The sequence below is a fragment of the Tyto alba genome, unplaced genomic scaffold, assembly GCF_018691265.1.
Source record: "Tyto alba isolate M040663 unplaced genomic scaffold, T.alba_DEE_v4.0 Super-Scaffold_40, whole genome shotgun sequence".
Lineage (NCBI taxonomy): Eukaryota > Metazoa > Chordata > Aves > Strigiformes > Tytonidae > Tyto > Tyto alba.
This window is the reverse complement of record NW_024881316.1, coordinates 26,704,188-26,718,260: the sequence shown is the minus strand read 5'-3', so window position 1 is coordinate 26,718,260 and position 14,073 is coordinate 26,704,188. Positions and strand designations below refer to the sequence as shown.

Here is a 14,073-nt window from a genome sequence, read left to right as displayed (position 1 = left end):
ATGTAGAAAGCAAAATGGTTTTAAGCTTATGCATTTCAACACGTAAAGAAATCTTCATATTGTTTTCCAGTTAAACCATTCTAGCTATAGTTACAAATTGTTCTATGGGCATATTAATGACTTTCAGACATTACTGCTTTATATTATTGTCTTTATTAAAAATGGTTCTCAAGGGAAAATTGTTTTCAGGGTCCCGTTCTCCAGCCAGTGCACAGAAAATGCAGACTGGTTCATTTAATATTAAATATTAATTTTGAAATGAGATTAAGCTGTTTGCTTAAATGTAACAAGTTTTCTGACAACAACCACCCACCTAAACCAAGAAACAGATGGAAAACAAGATCTGACATAAAGTGCTCTGGAAATAATTAGCTACCTGTCTGTAAGAAAAGCTTCACTTCATCAAATTAAAATATTTCATTAATATTAGCAAATGCTTCAGCTGAAAAAAAATGTTTAGAAACTCTGTACCTTTAGTATCTGTCAAATGTCTTTCTTCTTATTCTTTCATCATGTGAGAACACTTCTTTGTAAATAGCTGTTCTATAAGGCAAATCAAATGACACAATTCCATTGCATGTCTAACAGTCTTTTACTGAAACTAAGTTTTAAGTAAGAGGTGTTATATTGGGTTCCTGTGCCCAGGAGCTGGCAGCGGGGCTGCAGGGCCTCTGTGAGGGGAGGCCGGGGCTGCCCCACGCCGGACACGGCCGGTTCCAGCCGGCTCCGACCCACCCACCGCAGGGCACGGCTCAGCCCCACAGACACCCTGGTGGTGCCTCAGGGGGAAGCATATATAAGAAAGGGCAAAACACTGACCTGTAAAGTGTGAAGAGTGAGGTAAAAAAGTGTGAGAACCCTATAAACACCAAAATAAAAGAAGGAGGTGGGGTCTGTGCTCCAGGCATGAGGGCAGAGATGCCCCATGCAGGAGCAGGTTTATCCTGAAGGACTGCAGCCTGTGGGAATGACCCACACTGAAGCAGGGCAGACATGTCAGGAGGAAGGAGCAGCAAAGAGGAGCCGTTACGGATTGACCACAACCCTCGTTCGCCATTCCCCTGCACTACTATGTGGGGAGGAGAGTAGAGGATCCAGGAATGAAGCATCAAAATTGAGGTTGGGAAGAAGGTTTTGTGTTTGTTTTTCACCATCCCACCCTATTTTTAATTGACAATTAATTAAATTAATTTTACAAGTTGAGTTTGTTTTGCCTTTAACAGTAATTGATAAGTGATCTCCCTGTCTATCTCAACCCATGAGTTTTTTAATCTTATTTCCTTCCCTTGTCCTGTTGAGGAGGGGGAGTAAAAGAACATCTGGGTGGGTGTCTGGCAGCCAACCAAGTTCAACTCACCACAGATGTGCATAAACATTCAGATGTGGCCAAGATAATAACAGTAAAATAAAATAATAGTAGCCTCAACACTGATCCCTTCCTATATTCTACCACAGTTGTACCAGTTGTATACATCCACCATCTACCTAGATGGATGTTTACTTCTCAGTTTATTTAATTGTGTTTCATGCACACAAACACAGGGGAAAAAAAATAAAATAAAAAAAAGCACAAGTGTGTTCCCTACAGCATTATAGTAAATCTAGGGATTTGTGATCTGCTTAAATCACACAGCAGGAAGGCTATATCTGAAAAAATGTAGTACTCGGATGAGCAGATACCTCAGGTGACAAACTGAGAGCTGCACAAAACATACAGGTCTTCAAGAACTTAGAAAGCAATACAGCTCTTCAGGAATTTGGAAATATGGATAATGATGATATTGTTCAGGGGGATGCCTTAAAGAAAACCAGAATACTCACAGAATATAAAACATCTTTCCACACAGGTAAGTGCAAGGACAAATAAATGGGTGCTTACAGATGAAACTCAAGTCTGACAACATACAGCCATTAAAATCCTTAAAGTAGCTTTTTTACTGTTTACCAGAAGAAGATAATAAATTATAAAATAGACAGTAATCTGAAAATTTGAACGTTATTAGCTGAAATTATAATTTCTCTTTTCTCTGAAATGCTTTCCACTGTCCAGCTCAAAATCTCAGTGGTGGTTAATTCTATCCCTAAAGTTATTGTAATAAATCAGCTTTGAAATCACATATTAATGGCACTACATCTTATAAAATTAACTATTTATATTAATGGATGAGTAACTGGGACTAATTCATACTTAGCATTGTTTCTATAGATTACAGTTACTCAAGAAAGATAGTGGGTGAATGATGTAACCAAGGATACTGATTTTGTCATGAGATGCTTTGCTAAATCCATCTCTTTGTTGAACTTTAGAAAGTGACGGACGCTTATGTATCAGAGAATTTAAAGCAGCAGACAAACTTTATTTATATGTAAAAATAGAACTGATTAATCGAGACACTTTGGCAGACACTGAGATACTAAATGTTAACACAGATTGCATAAGCGACATATTTATCAAGCAACCTCTTTTGATTTTGATTGCATAGTGTTATTTAAATCCATCAGGGGAAATTGAGGAGAGATAGTAACAGTTTGTCAGTCTCAGATTTCCCTAGGCTTTGTATTTTCACAACAGTGAAATGCTTAAAGAAACCGAGCACAGATATGACGGAACTGTTTAGGGAAAATTTCTTAATGAATCAAAGAATACTCATTTACCTATTTTTGAAACTGAGGAATGCATCTGTTAGCAAATAACTGCAAGTATTATTCCTTCCTGCTTCAGAAAGAAAACAAATAATGGAAATTGATCAAATCATGTTTTAGTCAAACAAAAGACAGATTTTTGTAATTTTGGCTTTTCATCTCATGTGTGTTCTACTGTTGGATATTTGAAAAGGGAAAAAAAAACCATTAATAGATTGTTCTTCTGTTTTCCTTAAACATCCATGCTCTGTTCTGGACAGAATTCATGATTTGAAACTTATGTCCTGGAATGGTGGGTTTTTTGCTAGTTCTAATGGTACAAGCAGTATGTCTTTATAAACTAAAAATTAGTTTACAAAAATATTTTCTAAAATTATTTACTTGACTTTATTCACTTTCCTTCAACAGTCAAATGTACCTTTACATTTTATTTTTGGGAATATTGCATTTCACATTAAATATAGTCTAGGATATATGTCCTTTACCATTACTTTTTATTAAACATCTAACCCTATAGCAGTACCTTGTCACCCACACATGAAAAATTCTGGGGAATAGCTTCCCTTATGGCAAGACTCACAAAAATAGCAGTCATGGAAAAGTTGTAGTACCAAGATCACCCCAGGTATCCCTATTACTTCTGCACCATGAAGTAACAGAGAACTTCTGACTTGCAATAACAAAATCTCCTTCAACAAAAAGACTCTTTCCTTGGTTTTAGAACAGCCTATGTTCTATTGCTCTAAATAAAAATTACACTTTAGTGGCTTTTTCCTAGCAAAGGTTGACACCTATTTTGTGAGTACTCTTGGTCATTCTTAGTCCTTGAGCAAGCAAACTGTGGCCCAGGAACTATCCCTACACATGTAATTTTGGAACTCTTAGGGCATGTAACTTATGACTCAGTTGGCCATACTTGGGTGCCTAGGGTCATTTGAGATATACCACCCAGCATTCAATCTAGCTGCTGATCCAGAAGGCCCCAGGTCATATGTAATCTCCAATAGCCTCACATGGGCTTTTGTCAATATCAAATGCCACTTGATGCCTACAAGTAGGGAGCTAGATTGAACTCCAAGGACTTAATTGTTGATTTGATTATTTAAACACAGGAATATAGTGACATTTAGATGTCTTAAAATAGTTTACCTCTCATTGGTAAAATGAAAGGGAAAACATTTTCTGTAGACTTTATGAGTTAGGTCTGCCAAGCACATGTTGGAGTTGTTCATATACCCTAGGACATCTCATATGGCTCTGGACACTTATATTTTAGGCAGCTGAGTTGCTGAATTCAGCCCCAACACTGGTCTGAAGACCAAAAGGAAACCAAGACATCTAAATTATGTGTGTATGAGGCAACATAGATGCCACACTCAGTTAATTCACCTCTTGCTCTGTAAAGGAGTAACTTTCAACAGATCTTTTGACATATCTGACAATTCCATTCTCAGATGCCCCAGGATATGCCTAAGCAAGTGAATTGCATTGCTACTGGCTGGCTGGTAAGCAAAATGAATTACTAGGCTCAATTTAGTGTGTTGGTTGGCATTGTATTTACCTAATGAGAGCTTAGACACCTTCCACATGTAGACATTAACATAGAGATATTTCAGTTCAAGTCCTTTACTCTCTTGCCAAATTCAACTCTAAGGAACTTGTATAACTAACCTGTAGGCTAATCAACTATTACCCTTATACCCTAAGAAGCAGCAGGAAGATTTGTCATTTCTATTTTTAAATAATTAAAAGGCTTTTAGACATATTTATAGATCCATTTACTCAGAGAGAATATGCTTAGTTATACATAGCTACTCATTTATTTCACTTTTTAATATGTCAAAGTAATTAAATTTAAACTTTCAATTTTAATAAAGTGGAACTGATTACAATTTCTTTATTAACAAAACCATGCAAAGCATTTGAGAGATGTCTGTGACAACCCCTACAAAAATCCATCACTTTTTAATGTAAAAATGGACACACTCCTGGTCAGATGTTATGAGTGGTACTTTTCCTTCCCAGATTGACTTCTTTTTTTTCACATCTAGCAGAACTAGAAACACATCTAACAGAACTAGAAAAAAATCCCTGATTTTTCAAGTCATCATAAAGAAAAAAATAAGATGCATTAATTCTTATCAATCAAGCAATTTTATTCCCTTGTGATTTGGAAGTGTTCTGAAATCACTAAAACTCAAGCTATATTCTTAAATTGCCTTTCATGCAGAAGATATAATTGGTCTCAGGAGCAAATAATTTTATTAAGACAGGCATTGTAGCCCACAGTATCATAAAGCTCAGCAGTTTGTCACTGTATGACTTTATTTAAACATCTCACTCTAAACTCATTTGAATTGAATATTTAAATGTTTGTTATTTATATATATGTTAAATGAAAATATCTGTCAACACAATAATAATAATGCATGTGTTCCTCACCTGGTCTTGCTTTCATTAATAGAAAGAAGGACCAGATGGGGTCTTTAATTTTCTTCTTACAGAAAATAAAACTTCTCACAAAGCTTTTATAAAAAATTTTTTAGGGTAAAATATGGGATTTCCTTTTCACTTGTTCAGCAGTTTCAGTTTGCCTTTAGTTCTTCCACACTGCACTATCTAGTTTTTTCTTTCTGGCATTAGCTATCTTATTTCAAAAAATACAAAACGATACCAGTAACGCTGAAGGTTCAATACACTGTTTGTTGATTCTATCAATGGATAATCCCTGGTTTCAAATTCTATCTCAGATTATTTAGGTCAAAAGAGGAGTGGTACACACAACATGTAACAGAACTTTTTTCAGCTCCAACATACAATGTATGAGAAATTTGCATTTAGCAGGATAGGAAGTTCAAAATCAAAGGGAAGACAACTTGATTGTCTTTTCTCATCTAATGCCTCACTTCCGATATGATCTCATTGACTGTTCTAGCACTGTCCGAATCAAATGCAGCTATACAGGAAGTAGTTTTAGAAAGAATAAATTATATTCTTAAATGGAGACCTATGTTTTTTCATGTGGTTGTGCTTCTTGCTCCAAAACTTCTAATCAAAATTACACGTAGAGAACACTTTCCTATGGAAGACATTAACAGAGGGGAAAAAGTGCTCTGTGTTTGCAGCCCAGGAGGAAGAGTATCTGTTATAAATCAAATCTGAGCCTGGAATGACAAATACATGAAAGGTCCTGGGCACATCAAATCGGGCACATGTAAAGTTTGACATCCAGTTGTTAATTGATCCTAAATACCCTGCTCTGGAACTCTCAGTATGCAACACCCAATTTCATCAGTATCTGACTTAAAAGCCCCACAGATTTTTGAATCCAGAAACACGGTGCTCTTTCATCAAAACTCCTTATAAAAGCTTTATCTACTGGATCTTTTTGAAATCTATCTAACATAGTTTTCAGGGTTGGGGATCCCCATTCTCTCCACCTTCTCAGAAAAAAAAAAAACAAAAAAAAAACAAAAAAAAAAAAACAAAAACAAAAAAAAAAAACAAAACAAAACAAAAAAAAAACAACACCTCACTTTTCTTAAAAAACATAGTTAGGAAAAAAATCCTTTCTATATTAGCCTAGGGTGCAGAAACCTTAGTACATTCATGCATTCCACAGGTTCAGTGGCTTAATCTCCATGTTTCTAATACAGGGAGGACCCTCTGCCATCCTCTTGTGCCCAACTTCAGAAAACAGTTGTCTTAAGCTTTGTTTTAATGTCTTAAAGCATTGAGAAGTAAGGAAAAATAATAATAAAAAAAATGAAAACAGAAAATTTCTATTATCTGTAATGGAAGATTAAGTTCTACTCTTGACTCCATTAATTTAAATATATTTTTTACACAAAGCAGTTGTTTGAATAAATGCAGGAACAGTCTTGAAAGCATGGACACTAGGTCTCTCTTATAACTGGAAAGATTTTATGAGTCCACAATGGTATTCTTTACATCATGCCTCAAAAGACCTGGTAAGAAAAGTGGTTTTAGTGAGACATTTGACATTCAATCATAAATTCAGAAAATTATTACTACTGGAAATGAGTACTTATTACAGCTCTACTGAAAGATGGATTGTTTGAAATATGCTGTAGAAGAGTTGGAATGCAGTTGGAGTCCACTCTAAATAAATCTATTTCATAGTAATTAGAAATTTTAATGCTTTTTGCATATTGGTTTGGGTCATCCAAGTGTTAAAAAAGCTATAGAAAAAATATTCTTAATATGGGAATCTTTATTGTTTGGAATTATGAAAAGTAGACAGAGTTTGCAGCCACATGGACTTTAAGAAATAAATAAAAATTGTACATGATTTGTTATCCTCCCTGGGAAAAAATATTAATAATTTAAAAGATATTTTTGAGATCTCTAAACAAAAATAATTGGGTTTTTTTCAGGTATAAGACTCTAATAACTTTCCTTTAAAGTCATTGCTTTCATATAAATTTTGAGGAAGTATTTGTTGGTGTGGTTTCTCCCCCTCTTTTTTTGAATAAAGCACAGTAATTGTATTTTTACCCTCAAATTTTTAAAAAATGAACTTTTTATCTACCTAGTTTACAATATAGCCTTTAAGTACTCTGAACTCCCACTGATGTTGGTGACAGTACTCAACATGTAAAATCAGTCCACAAGGGTGCAGCTACAGTAACAGTGAATATCTGAAGCATGAAAACCACAAGCTTAAGCATCCCAAAATACATACTGCCATATTGTGGTAATACTCAGATGAGAGAGTAAACACAAAGAACCTACAGCCAACTGGATAGGCACTCACCAGCCAACATGTCTATTGTAAATAAAATATTATAGAGAAGGAGATTGACATGGCTTGAAAATAACGATATAAAAGCTGCTTATTATCTCAGTAGGGTCTGTAAAATGGTACATCTGTTCATTATTGCATATTACAATTAGTCATGAGTCCATCAACAGTAGCTGTAGAATTAACTTTCCTTCCTTTGAGGTGGAAAAGATTTTTGCAGCATTTATTCAATCAGTTCCCAAATTAGCTGATGAGGAGCAGTTTAATGACATGCCAGTTCTATAGTACCCATGATAATGTGTTTTGTCCTTTTTGATAACTTTAGCTATCTATCATTATAAAAGAAAGAGGCAGTGCAATTTCTCAGGTGGAAATACAAAATTAACTCGGGTTACTTAACAGATTATTTCAACTGTGCTAAATAAAACAGGTTTTTAATTTATATCAGACTATGGTTGCATAAAGGGTTTCTATATAGAATACATATCATTACCATCAGTGAAAGATATGCATTTAAAATTAAGACTCACAGTGTGGATTATTTATTCTCATATATGTGTCATGAATGCAGATTTTTATTATGTAATTATGTTATCAAGCAGTATGGGAAAAGGTTGTGAAAAAATTATTGCGGCGGAATTGTACTTTTGGTCCAGCAGTCTCAAAGTGACCCAATGCTGCTAATACCTTCTGGCACCATCCTGAAATCATAAATGTTTATGATTATGTACTGGTACCCCATTTCTTTGACTAAGACTATGATGAAGAACCCTGAATGTTTGTGAGGCACAAGTAAAAAGCCTAGCTGACTGACATTTTTTTGTGAACTATCCAAAGTAACAGAATTTCTTGAGTATTTTTCCAAGGGTCATGAAGTTTTACCCAAGATGTAACTGCCTAAGAAGATTCATATGTCATATGGATAACAAATGTCTCATGTTATATGAAAAAACACCTATCGTTCTTATCTGATATGATGCTTTTCAAATAATATACAGAATATGTTTCATTATAAATACATTTTAAACTATTAAATAAATCACCAGAAAAAAAAAATAGTTATAATTTCTTTGTATTGAGTTGAATTACATAAACTCCACTAGTCTTTTATCATACAGCATTATTGGCTGATGAATGGTCTCTGTACCATAGAAACACCAAGAAGGTATTTAAGGTAAAAGAAAAGCTATTGTAAGATACATTTGATAGCTCACTGATCATGGTAAAGGACTAGATGGCAGGAACATGTTTGTTTACTTTTTGTAACTTTATTTTTTGAGAACAGCAGTTACTAGCTTTATTAATGTGACATATGTAACTGAGGAAACAGATTTGGTAAACAGAAGAAATATGCTAAAAATAACAGTTATAAAACTGTTAAGAAAGAATCAAGGGAAGAAAACTGTAAGTAAAATGAAAGATATTGCTCTAATCTTATTTTACTAGTAAGCTGAATTGAGCTTACTAACATCTGATTTAGGATAAAGACTTGTAGTTCTAGCTTTGTGTCAGAGTAAAATGTTACTTGTTATTTATCCTGGTTGGGTCTGGCAGCGGGAGGAGCTGCAGCACCCTGAGACCCTGAGACCCCAGGTCCCAGTGCCCTCACCTGTGTGCGGGGGCGGGGGGAGCACAGCTGGAGTGCTGGGCCCCGATTGGCCAATAGTCCATGTCATGTGACATTGTGCTCACTACATAAAGGCAGGAGTGGGTGGGGAGGGGCTGCCACTTCTGGGAGTGTGGCTGTGGTGCCTTTGTGTTTGGGATAGCCAGCTGGGAGCAGGTGGGTGTTGGTCAGTGGGTGGTGAGCAGCTGTATTGTACATTACCTGTTGATACTGCTGTCAGCGTGTTATTTTGTTACTGTTATTAAACTATTTTTATCTCAACCCGTGAGTCTTCCTTTGCCCCTCCGATTCCCTCCCCATTCCCAAGTGGGGGGAAGGTGGGTGAGCGACTGTGGGGTGTTTAGCTGCCGACCAGGCCCAAATGACAACAGTATATTGTTGCAGATACCAATTGATGATCAATCATAATCCCTCTTATTGAAACAGAATACTAATATTTACTTAACTAAGATCAACCATGACCAATAAATAATGTGGTGTGAGTATTGCTTCACCTTTTTTAACAAAATAAAAGGACAATAAGACTCCAACTTCACTAACATCACATCTGGAACACCAAAAAGATTAAAAGCCCACATGATTTTGCCATATAAATGGAGTAAGAATGATACATACATTCTGGAGAGTGATGACTTTGTCAGGGACAATACAAAAAGGATCCTGTCCCATGAAATTAACCACTTCCACAGAACTGGAGAGAACAAGATTTTTACCTAGTCGTTTTTGAGACTATTGAAATAAAGCATAATTAATTTCCATGATTCAGTTTTTAAAACCATCATTATTTTTCTTCTCCCCTTTGTGTATATTACAATCAACTGTTTTGCTCCCATTTCTTATTGCCCTATTTTCATACCATCAAAGAGATACTGCTAAGTTGAAACAGTAAGTTCCATTTGTAAAGGGAGTCTACAATTTTAAAGGCATGACAGACAAAATATCCTCAACATAAAAAAATCATATGGTGTGATCCTACTAAGATATTTATTTTAAAGGAGTTGGTGCAAAATGGGGGAAGGAAAGCTGCAGACTATTTCTCTGGGACTTCTATTATTCAGAAAAACTTAAAGAAAAAAAATAAGTCAATATTTTACTCATAACATAATAGTACTTGTGAATTTTAATAACCTCAAGGTTCTGAAGTCTCTGTATCTCAACTACTCAGATGCCATCAAATACTCTAACAGAAGTGTACAGAGCCCACAGACAGCCTGATAGAAGTATCTTCCACAGGTGACCTGTGGTATTAAGAATGCCAAATAAGAGAAAACAAGGGAACAAAAACCTGGTCCTTTTTACATATTCTACTACTAGCATTCCTGTACAGGAACTTTTTATTACTGTGTTCAATAGAAATTTTGAGTGAGGGAAATGCTTGGAAGTGAAATGAAAACCTGCTGAAAGTATCAAAACCTCTCTTTTGGCTCTTCAGTCAGACAAAAGATTTATGAAGCTATTAGCAAGACACTATATTCTAAATACCAGCCCAGTTTTGGATTACATTGCTTTCACTTTTGTATTTGCAAGCCCCATACAATAATTTTCAGAGCTGAACTAGAGTTTTTGGAGACTGATCTCATATAAAGGGTCCTACATTTTTAACAACACGCTATACTTTATGAAGGAATAAATCAAGAAGTCTTCATAAAACACAAACATCTCTTTGAAGTAAACGAATTTAGGGAGAACTGAGGGTAAGACTGTAAAAATATAAAGATTATTTTTGCCTTTTGCAAATCATGGTAGCTAGATTACAGATGTAATGAGTCATTAGCTCTTCATTTTGACTCTTGATCCAAAGTTTTCTTTTTCTTTCTTTGAACATAGAGATTCCTATGCAGAAGTTAGATGAGGTCAGAGAAAAGCATCATTCCCATGATCTGTGGCAGCTAGTTAGTAGGAACAATGTTAAGGTATAAAGTTTAGCCTTTAAAACACAGCATGTTGCACAAAAATCAAAGCAAATTCTACTTCATTCTGATTAAATTAAATCATCAACATAAATAAATAGATGAGAAGAAATAACTTACAAAAATTCCATTTATTTCTCCGTTACACTTGCTTGATAAGACTACTGTGCAGCATCGCAAAATGAAACACAGAATCTCATTCATATTCTCTTGTATTTGATCTCAGTAGGGTATCTCGTTTTGCTCAGAAATATAATCCACTTCTTACATATGAGATACAAATACTAACACCTTTAAACCATATTTTTGCAGCCCTAAAATTAATAGAAGCAGGGAAAGCTGATATATATTTACATAGGTGGACACAGAGTAAAATGATCTCATAATAAAAAATTGTCTCAACCTGACTTATATTTCCCATAACCCTGCTCAAGTGAAAACCACCAGTGGCAGTCATAATGGATGCGTCTGGTCATGTGGATTCAGAGGAGACAGATAACAACACGATAGCCAAGGGATAATTTGAGCAGTTAGCCCAGTTAACCACAGTGCTGGTCAATGTCTGACTCAAGACAAATTTGGAAGAAACTAACGTCTGTAGTCAGTATGTAAGTATGACTATAAATCAATTATCTTACTCCATAAATAGTGGACAGCCCAGGGCCCGTTGAGCTCTCCTGCGTGGCAGCAGGCTACATGCCAGGATCTCCCCTGAAGTAGTGATGCCTTTCAAGGTTACTCCTCAAGATTGAGAGAATCCTTATTGTGTCATAATTGAGAATAAGTGCCCTGAAACTTTGCAACCTTACCTAAGTGATATAAAGGACTGATCGCACATATATATTCCTTTAGACAAAAACCATCGACCAAGGCTTGGACTAAGTCTGGATCCAGTTACACTTAAACTCCTCTCTGAGGAGTTTAGAATGCAAGGGGGTCTTTTCTGAACCTCATGACTCAACAGGAGGGTCTCCCTGACAGTTTTGTCTGACTGTCATCTATGCATTAAATATCCAGTGTATCTTGTCATTGAATCTTGATAAACCACTGTCGCATTTACTATCAAACTTTGTTAAATTGCTGTTTTGTATCAATAAACATACTGCTACTTCTCTCTTAGAAGTGAAGTGCAACACTCTGTCCATGAAAACCCTGAGTATGAGGCAACTTCCAGCATCTTTTCCTAGGAGATACAGACATGATTGTTATTTTCTTAAAAGCAGTCAAGTCTGCAAAACTATACATTTGAATAAAAAAAAAGTTACTGGTACCTAGAGCAGGTATGGTTTTGTTTTTTGTTTGGTTTTTTTTTTTTTTTGGGGGGTGGGGGGTGGGGTGGGATATGCTTATAATTTTATATTATTCAGAAAATATCTCTCATGTAACTCTGTTTCCAGGACTGGGCTGTTTTTTTGGGGGGTTTTTTTGTTTTTTTTTTTTTTTTTTTTTTGGTTGGTTGGTTTTTTGTTTTTTTTTTTTTTTTTTTTTCTGGTGTGTGTTTGTGTGTTCTGGATTCTGTTCTTTCCCTTGATATGTATGCTTCTATAAACTACTAGAGTTGAAAAGCCCTTACTGAGAATATCTATGAGGAAAGCTTAACATTTTCACCACTGAAGTCTGTTTCAAAAGCTTTTTAATACCATGAGTACAGTTATATTCAAAAGGAACAAATACTGAGCAGTAAAGGGATGAAATTTATATATGTAATTTATTAGCACAACCATCTATATGTGTCTGCTCTACTTTCTATTTACATCCTTATATGAGACCTGATATTATATGATCTTCTGCTGTGACACTATCTACTACTTTTTCCAGAAAGAAAAACAATGACAGAAAAAAAACATCACCTACAAAGCCTCTGGCTCAGTGTTGGACACTGGGATGAAAACCAATAATCTCTGGATTTGTAAGCAGTATTCTGTGTTAATGTGGAATTACATTTTCAATTTTAAATTACATCTGTTCATGACATAGTAAGCCGGACTACTAACACCAGAAAACCTTTGTCTGCATCTCTACAATGGGAATATTTAGTCTTTTTGTAGAGCATTTTCAGAAGTGGAGATTAAAAATATTGCATAAATCTGAGGACTGTTAATCATCTTAATTTCTATCTCACTAATCACATTCGATCCTGATATAAGTTTCTCTCTTATGCCACAATCTTTCTTCCCCAGATCTTCTAAAGGGTTGTCTTGCATGCTCGATTGAATGACATTCTTGTAGCATGGTCATCAATATTTTAAAGACCTAGAAGAACAATTGCTTTTATTATATAATAATGCTGTAGCCAGGCATTGAGATTTAGCACAGGGACCTGAATGAACTGGCAAATTTCAACAGGTTTCCAGAGCATTAAAATTATATTTAAATACTGTCAGTGACTTGTAAAAATGTGCTCTGAATGTCCTGTCAGATATCTTAGTAGTCATGTGTCTGTAATTTACATAAATTTTCATTTTTTGTTCAATAATACTCTAATACACAAGTAAGATGTAAATTAGCACTTTTCTTTGACATATTATTTTTCTCTTCTAATGTCTTACAAATAATTTATTCTCATTCTTTTCTCCTGCTTCATGGATGTTCTCCTGTGTCACAAGAAAGGGTTTGTCTTTTATTTCAGTTCACAATACTAAGAAGTGTCTATCTATCAGTGTCCGTGACAAAAGTTAAAAGTCAGTATCAAAACATGAATAAAAATCTGTCAAGGTTTCATCTCCTCCTAAACAAGAAATCTCAAAACATAATAGACATCAGTTTTTTGGACAAGTTAAGCTAAAGTAGCAAAGTTATCTGTTACTATAACTGACTTTATAAAAGAACTTCTTTATCAAACAAATGTTGATGATAGACCTCAAGTCAGGGTTGCCCTACACAGCACATCTGGCAGCAGTTCAGTTTTAAAATATCAGACATAAGGCTCACATGTTTTGAATGATGTGAATATTCTGTTATCTGAGGGGAGAAAGATGGGAAGAATATTTGTAATAAAAAACTGTAGTTTGTGTTTTGTTTTGTTTTGGGTTTGTTTTTTCATAGTTTATCAAGTATTCAAGAAAATTACCTGCCTATATGCCAATTTATTCCTTCTGGACCTCTCAAGAATTCTCACCAATCTTAAG

The 14,073-nt window shown here is 35.1% G+C and overlaps 1 protein-coding gene and 1 long non-coding RNA gene across 3 annotated transcripts in view; one reads left to right on the top strand and one right to left on the bottom strand.

The window, feature by feature from the left end:
* CSMD1 (CUB and Sushi multiple domains 1) overlaps positions 1–14,073 on the bottom strand; it is a 1,179,538-nt gene that overhangs the window by 483,277 nt on the left and 682,188 nt on the right. The gene's annotated exons all lie outside the window — the stretch shown is intronic.
* On the top strand, positions 1,700–12,225 carry LOC116965666. The gene is made up of 2 exons (XR_004409531.2): positions 1,700–1,847; positions 12,066–12,225. It is a non-coding gene; the product is annotated as an uncharacterized LOC116965666 (long non-coding RNA).